This window comes from Nannospalax galili, unplaced genomic scaffold (genome assembly GCF_000622305.1).
Source record: "Nannospalax galili isolate Female #2095 unplaced genomic scaffold, S.galili_v1.0 scaffold423, whole genome shotgun sequence".
NCBI lineage: Eukaryota > Metazoa > Chordata > Mammalia > Rodentia > Spalacidae > Nannospalax > Nannospalax galili.
The window spans coordinates 738,253-753,768 of NW_008350949.1; the positions used below are offsets into that span (position 1 = coordinate 738,253).

The window sequence follows — 15,516 nt, forward strand, 5'->3', positions numbered from 1 at the left end:
TCATATCACATCTGTCCAGACACAAGAACTAACTAGTTAAGCATCCAAACTACATGTCTAGAAGTGTTAAGATTTTTTTCATAATGCTGTCTTATTCCAAAGAAGAAATAATATCCAAGCTGGGCATGATAACAAAAACATTTAATTCCAGCACTTGTAAGGCAGAGGCAGGGGGATCTCTGTGATATTGAGGCTAGCCTAGTCTACATAAGTTCCAGCCTACAGGGAGGCCCTGTCTCAAAAAAACAAAAAACAAAATAGAAAGAAAGAAGAGAAAGAATATCCAAGGGCTCAATGGTCCACTCTTCCAGGGAACCTGGATTTGGTTCCCAACAAACATGTGGCACCTGACAACTGTCTATAACTCCAGTTCCATGGGATCTGAAACCGTCTTCTGGTTTCTGTGGGCACTGCACGCACATGGTGCACTTACATGCATGCAAAACACTCACACACATAAAATAAAAATTTGTTTTTTTAAAGAGGAGCTAGAGAGATGGTTCAGCCATTAAGAGTACTGGCAGCTTTTGCAGAAGACTGGGGTTCAGTTCCCAGAACCCACATTATAGCTAACAACCACCCAGACATCCTCTTCTGTTCTCCTCAATCATTGCACATGGGTGGTATACTTACATGCATGCAGGCAAAACACTCATACACATAAAATTAAACTAAATAAATAAATATTTAAAAAGCTTTAAAAAGAAAGAAATAATAGACTTTCGAAGGCCCAAAGCATCCTATTCTTCAGTCAAAAGCTGCAGTCTCAAGTTTGACAGGTTATAATAGCCTGACAGCTAGTTATATTGTCTCAAAAAATCCCTATTGAGTTATAATTCACTTACAATAAAATTCAGCCATTTATGCTGAATTTAGTTTAAAATATGCAGCTAAATACAGAACACCAAATAGACAGGACCAGAAAAGAAACTCTCCATGGCACATCATAGTAAAAACACCAAAACTTCAGAACAAAGAGACAATACTGAAAGCTGCAAAAGAAAAACAAGTCACATATAAAGGAAAACCCATCAGAATTACAGCAAGTTTTCAGTGCAAACTATGAAAGCCAGAAGAGCCTGGACCAAAGTATACCCAGGTCTAAATGATCACAGATGCCAACCCAGATTACTTTACCCACACAAAACGTCTATTATAGTCAAAGGGAAAAGAAAAATCTTCCATGACATAAATAGGCTGAAAGAATTCATGTCCACAAAACCAGCCCTTAAGAGAGTTCTTGAACTAATACAAAGAGCTGAAGAAAGGAATGGCTATACACAAGGGGTTACAGAAAGAAATTCAATGAAGGTATAACTGTGGGAATGCACAGCTATATCAAGAATGTGAACAGAAATAAAAATGACAGGATTCAATACACATCTTTCATTAATAACTTTAAATATCAATGGACTGCACTCTCCAGTCAATAGATACAGACTAGGTGAATGGATTAAGAAACAGAACCTATCTTTTTGTGGTCTGCAAGAAACTCATCCAACTTTCAAGGACAGACACTATCTCAAGGTGAAAAGATGGAAAAAAACATACCAAGCAAATGGTACTAAGAAAAAAGCAGGCATTGCAATTCTAATATCGGACAAAATAGACTTTAAACTAAACATAACTAGACATAACTACAGGTACCAGGATAATGGAAAGGAAACAGGGAGGTAAAGGAAAAGAAAGAACCTGAAAGAGAAGAACAGTAGGAAACAGGTGTTAATAAGGGAGATATGGGTAAAAATGGAGTTATTTTAAGGGGCCGGGGGAGGGAAGGTTATACAAGGAACCTAGGGGATAAAAGGAAAGAAGGAGCTCAAGAGAGGCGGGACCATAGGAGAAGGGTATTATTAAGGGAGAAATGGGGAAAATGGGGGCACCTTAAATGGGGAAACCATAGTGGAAGGGTTGGACAAGGTGAGAGATAAATAATGCCTAGCTAGCTAGTTTAAAATAAAAAGAAGTAACCATATTAGTCCAACAACCTACTGACAAATTATATATACAATTAGATCAAAGAATATAATATATATCTAGGCAAGGTTTATCTGAGAGCGTTTGGTCTTTGCCCAAGCTTTATCTACATGGCACATGGTAATTAAAAGTACCAGACTGGTGGAACTAACCTTTTTGGATGTTTAACAGACATACTTTGAGGCCTATACTAATTTGGTCGGAGGGACATAAAGGAAAGTTTTTGCTCCTTTCCCTCCTAGGTCGACTAAGTTCCAGGGGATTATGAGCATCTCTCAAAATGTCTTGTAACTATGGTGAGTCACCTGTCCTCTTGATCAAGGAGGCCAAGGAGACCTCACCAGATGAACTTGAACCAGTGTCCAGTCTACAAATAGGAGGGTCAACAGAGAGGAATCATTTCCTCCATGCTTCCAAGCGAAGGTAGCCATGGTCGAGTAGGACCTTTGACTTATCTTCACATAGGTGGAACTGGTAAAAGAAAGGAGCCAGGGGCTCCCCCCAAGCCCACGTGACCCCTGAGGAACAGATCCTCAAAAGGCCTTAAGAGTAAAAATAAAATGGTTTATCTAGGCCAATTGTAGGGTCTTAAACACCCAAAAGGAAAGTATAACCAAAGATTAATGGGGTCAATATAATTTTTAAGAGTCCATATGTATAGCTAAAGGCTACATAACAAGAAACAATGCCAGACAGGAGATACCTACCTTTGAGTTATTGGCCAGTGTGGTCCATAATGCTCCCGGATAGTAACCCAGCATAGAGCTGGGATAATGAACAGCAGACCCCAATCTTATCTAAGGAATAATGACAACTGATTGCTGCTAGATGAGGAACAGTTGATCTTCCAAAAACAAGGATCTCTAGAAAGGCTGACTAGAGTCAGCAGATGGACAAGCACTGGGGAACAGCTGGGGGCACCGACAACACAGTGGAGAGTAACAGATGAGAGTATTTGGGCTCCAGTGTGTGTGGGGGGAAGGCTATGGGAGGGTGCCATTTGGGAAGTGGGTATATAGATGAATAAGATTGTTTGGGATGTTCTGTATGATATATACATGGAAAATCAACAAATTATAAAAATGACATATTTGAGGAGGAAGCTTAAAAATTTACTTCATGTTAATTAGTAGAGGTAATAAACATTACTATTGAAATCTACCTGATGACTTTATATCCACACGCAGGTACCAAGGATCCAAGTGTAACTGACTGTGACTAGTAATAATCAGATACATAGAGATTAAAGACACATGTGCAAACATCTAAGTGTTAGTAGCATTAAAAATGTAGGAAATAGCATACTTTAAAATAAAACAGAGATCTTTAAAGGTTAAAAACTCATTCAATTTTGTGTCTTACAGGGTTTATACTGAGTTCAATATTGTATAGCTGTATTAATTCAACTGTGAACCTAAAAATTTACAGCCACTTTTGAAAGATGTATCCTTGCTCTGGAAATTGTTACTGAATATGTTAAAGCTGTAATGAAATGCTTCTTCTAATCATGTGGTTATTAAATTAAAAATAAGTAAATGAATAAAAAATAAAATAAAATAAAATGTGCAGCTAAATTGTTTTTACATACTCACAAAATTATTATCACAGTCGAAGCTTAGAACATTTTCATTACCCTCTGCTGCTGTTTTGTGACCAGCAGGTGTTTGTTACCACAAATCACTAAAATTTGCATCCCTTTTCTTAAATTTCTGTGTCAAGCCTTTTGAATATTTACAATACTCTTCAATTTTCAATTTCTCAAGATAGGTCTTTGCTATTTTGTTATCAGCATACCATTAAGAATACAAATTTATTTCAATACTCACAGATATACTTGTACAAAACCTAATAAAAGTCCATTTTTAGCTTTATTTGCTGTGTTTCTGTTTTTCATGAACTTCTGTTTATTATTTTCAGTGTATCCTTCAAAAGTTTATCCTGGGCCTGCAAGATGGTTCAGTGGGTAAATGCGTTTGCTGCCACGACTGAGAACCTGGGCTTGAGCCTCACAACCCACATGTAGAGGAGAGAATTGGCTCCTGCAGATTGTCCCCTGACCCACAAACACATTCTGTAATATGTATGGGCACACACATACACATAAATAGATAAAAATGTAATAAAAGTTTTAAATACTGACCTTCTGTTTCTTCAGGTCAGACACGAGGGTAATCCCAACACTACGGTCTTCTGCAAGCTGTCTCCAGTTTCTCTAACACTTTGACTTTCTGTGCTACAAACAAGATTGTTTCTTTTTCTCTTAGCACTGTTGCCCAGTGTATCATAAGGTCTTTTTGATGTTTTTCAACAAGCTCTTATGTCACAAAACAGCTAATAAGCCAAAAAGGCACAGTCAGCAGTATATATATCTTGCATAGGGGTCTTGGCTCCACATGTAGCATTGCTAGTAAACTGATATTGGGGTCCCCAGTCTTCAAGTATACCGTTTTATTACCTTCTTTGGGACGTATGCTTGCGTGGTGGGATCTGGGCATGCACAAAAAAACTCAATAGTAGTTGAAGGGGTCCGAGAGGTCTTTTCCCCTTGTGGTGCTGAATACACCATGGTGATTACCCGTGTTGTTCACATTGCATTAGCTGCAGAGTTTTCTACTTGCAGTACCATTCGATGTGTTTCAGATTTGGAGCATTTTGCATTTTTAAAAAATTTTATTTTATTTACATATTAAGAATTTTTATTGAATTTTTGTGTATTTCATACAGAACATCTCAATCATCTTTATACCCCCTTCCCTATTGCCCCCCCACACCCCACCAGTCACTGGAATTCATGCATTCCATCGTTTGTGTTAAGGCCTATCGTGTATCAAGTAGTGTCCCCAGATGTCCCTTTAATTAAGGATGCTAAATTAGTGTGTACAACATTGGGAGGGAGGTGAGAATTCTCCAATTCTCTCTTTTTTTTTTTTAATGACCGTTTTGAAGCAGGGTCTCCCTGTAAGCCCTAGCTGTCCTGGAACTCACTATGTAGACCAGGCTGGCCTTGAACTCACGGAGATCTGCCTGCCTCTGCCTCCCAAGTGCTGGGATTAAAGCTGTGCGCCACCACATCTGGCTTCTCCAATTCCCTTTTCATAAGACTTTTTTTGAGTATTTCCAATCGTTTTCATTTCCATATGAATTATGAATTCATAATAATAATAATAATAATAATAATAATGAATTATTATTATTCTGTAATAACACAAACCAGGCTTTCAATAGAGAATGTGTTGAATTTAAAGACCAGCTTGGGGAGCCAATTGAACAATTCATACCTTCTGATCCATGAACAAGGAATGTCTTTGATTTGCTGAGCAATTCTTTAATACGTTTCAACCACAGTTCATAGTGCACTGTCTTCTAAACACAGTAAAACCTAAACAAATTTGTTCTTTTAGCTGCATAAACACCAGAGGCATGGTAACTGATTTTTCTGTCTGCAGACTAAAATCTGATTATCATCAAGCTTTACACATAAAGCAACATTGCTTTAGCACTTCCTCACAAAACCGCCCTTTAACATGATCCCTAGCAATAGCTAACACCTACCTGATGTCAAACTCTTCAGTTAAAATATTTTATTTATTATTTTTATTTTATGTGTATGAGTGTATTGCCTGCATGTATGTATGTGCACCCATGTTGTGCAATGCTTGTGGAAGTCAGAAGGTGTTGGATTCCCTGGAACTGGAGTTACAGGTTATTAGCTGTCATGTGAGTGTTGAGAATCCAACCCGGGTCCTCTGCAAGAGCACAAGTGCTCTTAACTGCTGAGCCATCTCTCCAGCCCCATGTCAAACTCTTTCTACACGTGAACTCCTTTAATTTTTCTAACAATCTAATGAGACCACATTCTGTAGTCCCCACTTAGAAGTGAGGCATAGACCTCACTGCCTCCTCAGTCTGTACATTTACCCACGATCAGTAATAGGTGTAGGTTATACATGCTTGAAAGCTGCAAAAGGCCATGTGTGTTAAGAGTTAAAGTGAGAGGCATTCTCCTCTGCCACTTTTGCCCTAACCCACCATGTTCCCTTCCCTGTGGTGACATTTTCTTAGCTTTTTCCTCGACTTTAGGGACGCCATGAAGAATTCAGTATCGTGATTTGCCCTGGTGTCTACTGATACTATGTATATGTTTTCCCCTCTCAGAGGCTCCCTGGGGATGTTTTCACAGTAATTTTGGTATTAAAAGGTTTGATTTCCTTAGTACATAGCTTTTTCTTTATTTTATAGTAGTCTTAATGTGTTTCCATTTTGTTAGCCATTTGGAAACTGAAAATTTTGTAACCACTTGTAGTAATTTCTTCACTCTTTATTTAGCTTTAATTTTTCTCTGATTATTGCTCTTGTCTGACTTATTAAATTGCTTGAAATCCTTTGGGAGTGGGAGAGGAATAGGGAATTAATTAGTAAGTGACGCATTATAAAATAATTTCATGCGGGAGAAGAATAAGAAAGACGAAATTTCAGCTAAATTTCGGCAATTCCCTAGGACTTCGTAATGATTTTCCAACGAGATGCCTATTTCAGCCGGGTGTGGTGAGGCACACCTTTAATCCCAGTACTGAAGAGGAAGAGGTAGGTGGATCTGTTTGAGTTTGAGGCCAGCCAGGACTACATAGTGAGACACTGTCTCGAAAAAGAAAAAAAAAAAGATTTTAAATTGAATATTTTTAGAATATCATAGTTATTGATTCAGTCATGGGAATAATTTCTGCAATTTAATTTAAAAAATCTTTAAAAGATAAAGTGTTTGCCTGATGCTTCAATTTTACTTTATTTCTAGTTACAGAGTAGCACCATATGGCCAAAAAAGAAGGGAAATTTTGTCTGGGGTCTACTGTGAACACTTCAGATGTGCTCTACGTACCTTAGTTAGGATATTTTTGACCTTTTATTGGTGAATTAAGTCATTTAAATAAGATAGCTTAATTTACAGAAGACTAAAAATCCAAGTGATCTGTTTGGCATTGATTGCTTCACACTTGCTGAAATAAAATACCTGACAAGATCAACCACAGGGAGAAAGGGTTGTCCTGGCTCACAGTTTGAAAACACAGTCCATCGTGAGGGGAAGTCACGGTGACAGAGGCTTGATGAGGCCTCCGGTCACATTGCATCTGTGGTGGAGGAGCAGAGAGCCTTGCACGGTCATGTGCATTGCTTTCTCCTTTTAATGCAGCCCAGGGAAGGGGCTGCCTACTTGAAGGTGGGTCTTCTTACCTCAATTAATCTAATCAAACAAAATCCTCACGAGCATGGCCAGAGAAGCTAAGCTAATCAAGATAATCCCACAGAGATGTGCCCTTGGGCTTGTGTCAGAGGTGATACTAGATCTTGTCAAGTTGACATACTAGCATCACAAGAGGTGCCTCTTTAATAAAGTCATATAATAAAAATTTAAAAATACATGCTTCAATGCACTGTGATATGTCATTATGAGCTAAATATGGTCATAAGTGTGTCACTCAAATCATTCCACAAACTTCTTTCTCCTGACTTCATGATCATGCTCACCCCCTACTCAGGCGTTTGACACACACAGCTCTGATTTATGTCTGTACGGGCTTGCCTTTTCTGGGATTTCATATGAATTCAGTCACAGAGTATGCCTTTTGCATCTGGCTTCTTTTATTTAGCATAATGCTTTTAGGATGTGTTCACAGCGCTGAGTACATCAATGGTTCAATTATTTTTACTGCCAAATAGTATTGTTTTGTGTGCATTCATTATAGTCATAAAACTGCCACCATTCAAGAATTAGGAAAGGATTATTTGGTTGAATAGGATGGTGCATTAACTGTAAGGATGGAAGTTGACTAATAAAATTTGCCAACTTCAGATGTGATCCCTAAGAATAGGACTTACTGTTTCTTACACAAAGTTGATCATGACCTAAGATAACCTGATATCTGTGAGCAGTGCGTGAAGGGTAAGGGGATATAAGTCTCTGCCCTAGTTTTATTTCTGTTGCTGTTATAAAATACACCAACTTGGAGAGGGAAGGGTTTCTTTCAACATACAAGTTACCATCCATCATTAAGGGCAAGAAGTCAAGGGAAGAATGTAGAGAGAGGAACCTTGGAGAAACACTGCTTATAGGCTTTCTTCCTCAGTTACCTTTCTTATACAGTTCAGGCCCACCTGCCTAGGGATGACCCCGCCAACAGTAGGCTAGGTCCTCCCACATCAATTAGCAATTAAGAAAATGCCTCACAGACATGGCCAAGGCCAATCGGATGGAGAATATTTCTTAATTGATGTTCCTTCTTCCAAGCTTTGTGTCAAGTTGTGTCTTCTAGTCTGTGTCAAGTTGATGAAAACTAACCAGTACAGCTGACCCCTTGTCAACTTGACACACCAACACATCACTACTAATCCACAGCCTTTCCCTTTTTGTGTATTCCCAAGATCTCATGTTAACATCATAATATAAAACACAGACCAACTTTTAAAAGTCTTACAATCAGGGCTGGAGAGATATCTCAGCTGTTAAGAGCACTGGCTGCTCATGCAGAGGACCTGGGTTTAATTCCCAGGTCCCACATGGTGGCTAACAACCATCTGTAACTCCAGTTCCAGGGCATCCACAAGTGTTGCATGACACAAGTGCACTCACATACATACAGGCAATACACTCATACATATAAAATATAATAATAAATAAAAAATATTTAAAAGCCTCACAATCTTTTAAAAATTTCAACACTTGAAAAGTCCAATGTCTCTTTCAAAATCCAAAGTCTGTTAATTGTGGCCTCCTGTAAAATAAAAAAAACAAGTTAAATGATTTTTTGTTTCAAAAGGCAAGAACCAGATACACTTAAGCAAAACCAAAGTCCAGCAGTGTAACTCAATGTCAGACATATGGAGCTCATATTTTTATGGGCTCCAAAAGGCTTGGGCAGCCCCCGTTCTCTAGCTCTGCTGTCTGCAACACACTCAGCTTGACTCCTAGGCTCAGGCTGGCTCCCCTTCACACCTGCTGCTGTCCTTGGTGGTCATCTCACAGTTCTGGCATCTCCAATATGCTGGCGTCTCCTCTGCAACTGAGGCTACACCCTCACCAGTGGCATCTCTTGGGCCCATGGTGCTGTCTCAGCTTCTCTCCATGACCCCTTCAGTTATATAGCGTTCATACTGCTAAAGCCAGTATCATGTGGGAGACTCTTGCACATTGCCAAGTTCAGCTGTCAGCTTGAAGTGCAGTCTTAGCCTCCTCTGGACTACAGTTTCTCTGTGCTGACCCCAAGGAAATACTTCTCAGAAGATTTCACCTCTGTGGTTTTACTACACCAGCATTATAACGAGCTGAACAAAAAGCTGACTCTTAAATTTAGTTTTTAAGAATGGGCCCAAACTTGCAGGACTCTCATTCATCTAGATGTCTCTTGAAACTGTCTCCTGGAATTGTGTGATGGAACTTTCCTGGCCCTCTATTTCTGGAACTGTACCCTTGAGTCAGGCCCTACCCATAATTTTATTCAAAAAGCATTTCTCCAGCTTCAGTTGGGGAGTACAAGTTTGCCTCCACCCTAATCTTAACAGACACCTGGACTTTTCATTGTTAGTACTCCTAGTTCTAGATTATTTCATTCACCCAAAGTCATGTGTCCTTCCCAATCTCCACTGTGTGCAATAGAGATGGGTGTGTCGCCTTTCAGCATTTTGGAATGTTAGTTCCCCATCATACTAACATTTATTCATTCATTCATTTGTTATCTTTTTGGGTGGAGTTCCAAATTGAGGTTGCCAACGAAATGAGATCAGGTGTCCAGATATAAGACACAGAGCACACGGTTCTTCTGGGGTTGACTAAAAGTCATCAGTCCAGATTATATCATTTTAATAAAAATCATTCCTACATACTTCAGTGATGCTGGTCACTTATTCATTGCAACTGATTCTTCAGTCCCAGCTGATCAGCATAGATTGTCCCAGTAAAGCAAAGGTTTTACTTCCACGAATTCTTAATGCAAAGATATCACACAGACAGCCTTGATAGTCATTGCTTCCCTCTGAAACTTCACAAGCCACGTCTCCATCATCTGCATTTCTCTCAAAAGTGTTTTCCAAGTTCTCACAACAGCTCATTATCCTCTGAGCATTCAATGGCTTTTTCAGTCCAAAGCTAAAAAACCCTACACAGTTCTGCCCCCCCAACCACCCGCAAATGGTTAGGTTCATCACAGCAATGTTCTACTCTGTGGTACCAACACTGACCAAAGCCAGCTTGGATAGGAAAGGGTTTGTTTCACCTTGAAGCTTATAGTCCATCATCAAGGGAAGCCAGGACAGCAGCTTAAGGCAGGAACCTGGAGGCAGGAACTAAAACAGAAATCATGGAGGAATGCTCTTTACTGGTTTGCTCCCTGGCTTGCTCAGCTACTTTTCTTATACCCCTCAGGCCCGTGCGCCCAGAGATGACACAGTCCACAGTGGGATGGGCCCTCTTATATCAATCAACAATAAAGAAAATGCCTCACAGACACGGCCATAGGCCTATCTGATGTGGGAAATCCTTTAGCTGTGGTTCCCTCTTCCCGGGCATGTCTAGGTTTGTATCAAGTTGATAAAAACTCTGACAACCCCCATGCACACTAATGGTAACTACTTTCTTTAAGTATGTCAATGCCATACTGCTTTTGTTTGCCCCCTCCCTACCATTAACATATTTTAAGGCATCGTTTGTGAAGAATCATTTAGAAGAGATGGCCCCAAAGCCCACTACCTTCCAAAATTTTAGTGATTCTATTTGCTGGCATAGTTGAGCCTGAAAGGCTGAAAACATAGAGGAAGAGAGGGAGGGAGGGAAGGAGAGAGAGAGAGAGGGAGAGTCATTGTTACCATGTCTCTAGGTTACAGTGGAAAGTATTCTATTGCAGGTTGTATTATGTGATCTTCAAAACAATCCATCAAGCAATCCATTTGGAGGTAGACATTTTCACATAGCCACATAACAAAAATGTTACTTGAGCCAAACTATTCAACTTTAAGTTAAAAAAATGTATACATCTGAACTTTGAACCCTCTTCATGCCACTAAACAAGCAGATGTACTACATTTCTGAGTTTCATGCCCGACTCCAACCTTGAAAGTTTAGATAAGACTGATGGATGGCTGTTGTGTATGATGTTTGGAAACAGAAAGGCTTTACTCTTCTTTTCCCCTGGGTAAAAATTATTTTCTTTAGTGCATGCAGAATCACCATGCCTTTGTTACGGATGATGTAACCGAGACTAAGAAAGCCTCCCAAAGTCATTTCACTGGAGTGCTGTGTCTGGCTTTTCCTAATCTCTACCGCTTCACGGAAGTTTGAATGGAATGTAGAAAAATGCACAAGAATTTAGGACTTCAGAGACCTTTTTTTTTTTTTCTGATACAAACAGCCAGTGTGACAGCAAGTGTCTGCCTCCTGCTTTTCTGTTTGATACAGAGGAAATGGGAGAGTCAATGAAGAACTGCATATTTGAAGAAGACCCTCGATCAGTAAGGAGACAATAAATGGATGATCCAGGGAGTTGGAGAGCCTCTGACTGTGGGGCAGCAGAGGACTATGGAATGGAAGGACGAAAAGCAATGCTTCCAAGGCCTCAGGAAAGCTGACCTTAAAGGAAACATACTGCTTTCCTTTCAGTAATTCCCAAGCAGCTACTGGAATAGATCTGACTTAGGGAACAGCCACATTAACAAAGGCTAAATTGTTTGTTGGGACGTCTGATTGCCCTTCCCCAATCTCCATTTGTCTGAAATTTCTTTTTCAAGGACAAAATGTTTCGCTTACAATTAGGGAAAAATAAGTTCTGGCTGAAGGAGAAGAGATTCTTATTTTGACAGTTAGCGTCGGGCAGAGTGAGAAATAGATATTACACATGTGCTCTTCTTCTGTCGTTCCAGTGGCCTTGTGTAGGAGATATTATTAGCTCTATTTTGTACACAAAGATGATGAAACTTAGAAGTTAAGAAACTGTGTACTCTCGATATGAATATGCCTTTTGTTGCCAGTAAATGAACTCTAGTCAGAGGTAGTCTGTGGTCCACAAATACATAAATTTTAATGGAAATAATTATTGAAGAGTTTTTTAAAAAGTGACTAGAGAGATGGCTCAGCAGTTAAGAGAACTTGCTATTCTTCCAGAGGACCTGGGTTTGGTTCCCAGTACCCACATGACCACTAAAAATTGTCTGTAACTTCTGGCCTCTGCAGGCACTGCACACTTGTGGGGCCCTTACAAATAGGCAGGCAAAACACTCATACATATAAAATAAAAATAATTTTTAAAAAGATTAAAAACATTTTTTGGGGGGACAGTGTCTCATATATCTCAAGCTGTCCTCGAACTCCCTATGTAGTCAAAAATGATCTTGAACCCTTGATCTTCCTTCCTCTACCTCCCAAGCGCTGGGATTACAGGTTTTTACCACCGTACTTCTTTTATGCGGGACTAGGATTGACCCTATAATCTTGTGCATGTTAGACAAGTACTTTACCAACTAAGCTACATGTCCAAACCTAAAAACAGACTTCTTCAGAAAGCAACATGTCTTCAGAAGATATATTAAACGGAATATATCTTTAATATGTTGAAGCATCACTATTTTGCATATAAGATAATTATAGTCACATTATTCTTGGAACTGTTAATATTTAGTTCTGTTCTCATTAATAAACTGAATAGATTTTTATGTAGGAGAAGAAATTTACTCAGTATTTTAACTTTTTAAAGGCTCTTTAAGATTTTATCCTCCCAAATATGTATTATTAGCATTTTCTTCAATTAGCAATAACTGTGCCTTGGATAAACCTCATTGATAACGATACTGCCACTGTGCAAAGCTCATAAGCATTTAATAGAGATGAGAACAAGTGACTTGATTATTCCACGTGGTCAGTGTGATCCTTAAACTACACATGCCCCTCACTTCCTTTCTGCTTACAGTGGCTTTTATACGTTTCCGGTTGCTTTCACTTTTACTTCTGATGAACTTTTTATTTTTTTTTCAGAATTTCTTATGATAAGACAAATGTTCAGTTCTCAGAATATCCCTGGTTTTATTCAATGGAATTATGGGAATTTCATTTTTTCTATACTGAGGAGTGAACCCAGGACTCACACATCCTAGGCAGGTGCTCTACTACTGAGCTGTATCCCTGCCATCCTTTTACTCCTGATTTTGAGACCGGGTCTCATGAAGTTGCCCAGAGTAGCCTACTTTGTAGCCCAGGCAGGCCTTGAACTCACTTTGTAGCCTAGGCAGGCCTTGAATTTTTCATCTTCCTAGCTCAGTCTCCAAAGTTGTAGCGGTTACAGGCCTCTGCTACCAGGTCTATGTGAGAATTTTTTAAATATAGATTTAAGCAGATTTTAAAATACACCAAAATATCTACTATATTCATCTTTATAGCCAATTATTTAGGAATCGGTCTGCTAAGATCTATATTCTGAAAACAGGTCTGCGTTCAATAATTTAAGGGCTTCTGAGTATATTGTTCCAGGCAACATGGATTAACCTTGAGCTCAAGATTTTTCTTTGCCAGTTTGGATCAGGAGAAAAAAGAGAAAACCCTCCCCTACAGCCTGGGATCTTTCTTGAATCCTACAGAGGTCAAAGTCCTACCAGAATTTGACACCACGCCTTTCTGTTGTTAAATAGGGCGCTGCCGCCAGGCGTTTGGGCGTGGTTCATCATCAGCAGGCACCTAGCTTCTAGATGGCCAACATCTTAGCAGTGATAGTATCTAACCTCATCTGGCCGCTCCAAAACCCGTGATACAAACAAATTCCTTGGCAAGTTCTGATGGCATCAAGTAAGATCTACTAAAGGGAGATGAGGAAGAGCTTCCCGGTCACTGGCCCTGAAGTGACGCCCGTTTAAAACTCTGGGTTAGAATCAGATTCACCAGGAAGCGGTGAGCCATGTACTGGATAACCTTGTCCTCCGAGTGGCAAGCCATCCTAGCAAGCAATGAATAAGTGCCTTCTTTTCTAGCTTCTCACAGCTTGCTCCAATCACCTCAAACTAATTGGACTATGAGACTAGGAGGGGAGGGGCAGAGGCAGACAGTCACCCCTCCCATATCAGCCAGCCTTAACTGCATGAGGTGGAGGGACTAAGGAGAGAGACAGGGGAAGTCAGGGAGAGGAAAGGTGCTTTGCCATCTTGGACTACAGGCAGCAGGTCTGGAAGCCACAGGCAGAATGTAGGGTAAAAAGCCCAAGGGTACTCATACCTTTGTAAGTACCCCCTCAGCACTATCACATGCTCTGTTGGCAAGCCCAGTAAGTCCTGTTGCTCCTTGAACTGTAGTTTGGAGGAAAATTGTCTTGGTTTGTCGTAAGGATGGTGGGAGGAGGAGGGCACACGGGGAGCCTGGAAGCCAAGCGCAAGCTCCCAGCAGTAGATTTAATTTACAGCATGAGATAAGAAACTCACAAAGGACTGTCTGTAAGAAGGATACAGAGGAACCCAAGGATGGGTAGTAATTTGCCCAAACACTTTCTGGACAAATTGGTATCGAACACATTTTTTTTTAGGTCAAAAGAAAAATGCTTCTAAGGGCCAGTGTCCTTAACTAGGACTTCCAAGTACGATGTTGAAGGTAGCAGTGAGAGGGGACGTCGTTCCTCATTCCTGATCTTAGTGGGAAGGCTTGTTTTCTTCCCACTAAGCACAGTGCCAGCTATAATTTTATTGGTAGATTTCTTTATCAAGTTGAAGAGGTTGCCCTCTATGCTAGTTTGCAGAAGTCTCTTCTTCCTTATGAACAAAATAGTTTGGAGAACTTCCTATTGTTGACATGAGCAAATTTTCTCTCCCCTGTTCACCTCCTTCTTCTCTTTCTTCTTCATGGCTTCATAGTATTCTATTGCATGAATATGCTACTTTTGATTGAACAGATCCCTTTAATGGATCTTTGGGTTATTTGCATATCTTTTTTTTTTTTTTTGGTCTTTTTGAGACAGGGTCTTCCTGTAGCCCCAGCTGTCCTGGATTCTCCATGGAGACCAGGCTGGCTTGAACTCACAGGGATCCACCTGCCTCTGCCTCCCAAGTGCTGGGATTAAAGGCATGCACCACCATGCCTGGCTATTAGCACAAACAATGCTACAGTGAATAAATGATATACACAGATCATTTTACATATGTGCAAATTCCTAAAAGTTGAAATGGCAAGTAAAAGTGTACTTACGCATTTGCCACTTTGGTTTGCTGAACTGTCTTCTATAGGAGTTGTGCCAAATTAGATATATCAGTAATTTATAAGGCGTTTGGGAAGTGGTATTTCAATGTAAATTTTTGTTTTATTTATACTTTTTAATTTATCTATTTATTCTTGAGACAGGGTCTTACTATGTTGATGAAAATTAGCCTCAAACTCCTGATTCTCCTGCCTTTGATACTTCTCTGCTGGAATTATGGAGCTGCGTCACCATACCCTGCTCAACATAGTTCTGATTGACTTCTGTTAATGAGTGATATTGAGTACATCTTCTGATTGTTTTTTTAAAATACTGTATTTATTATTATTTA

The 15,516-nt window shown here is 39.7% G+C and overlaps 1 pseudogene; it reads right to left on the reverse strand.

Annotated features, from left to right (window-relative positions):
- Nucleotides 1-12,699: 12,699 nt before the first annotated feature.
- On the reverse strand, nucleotides 12,700-12,822 carry LOC115066777 (annotated as a pseudogene).
- Nucleotides 12,823-15,516: the final 2,694 nt, after the last annotated feature.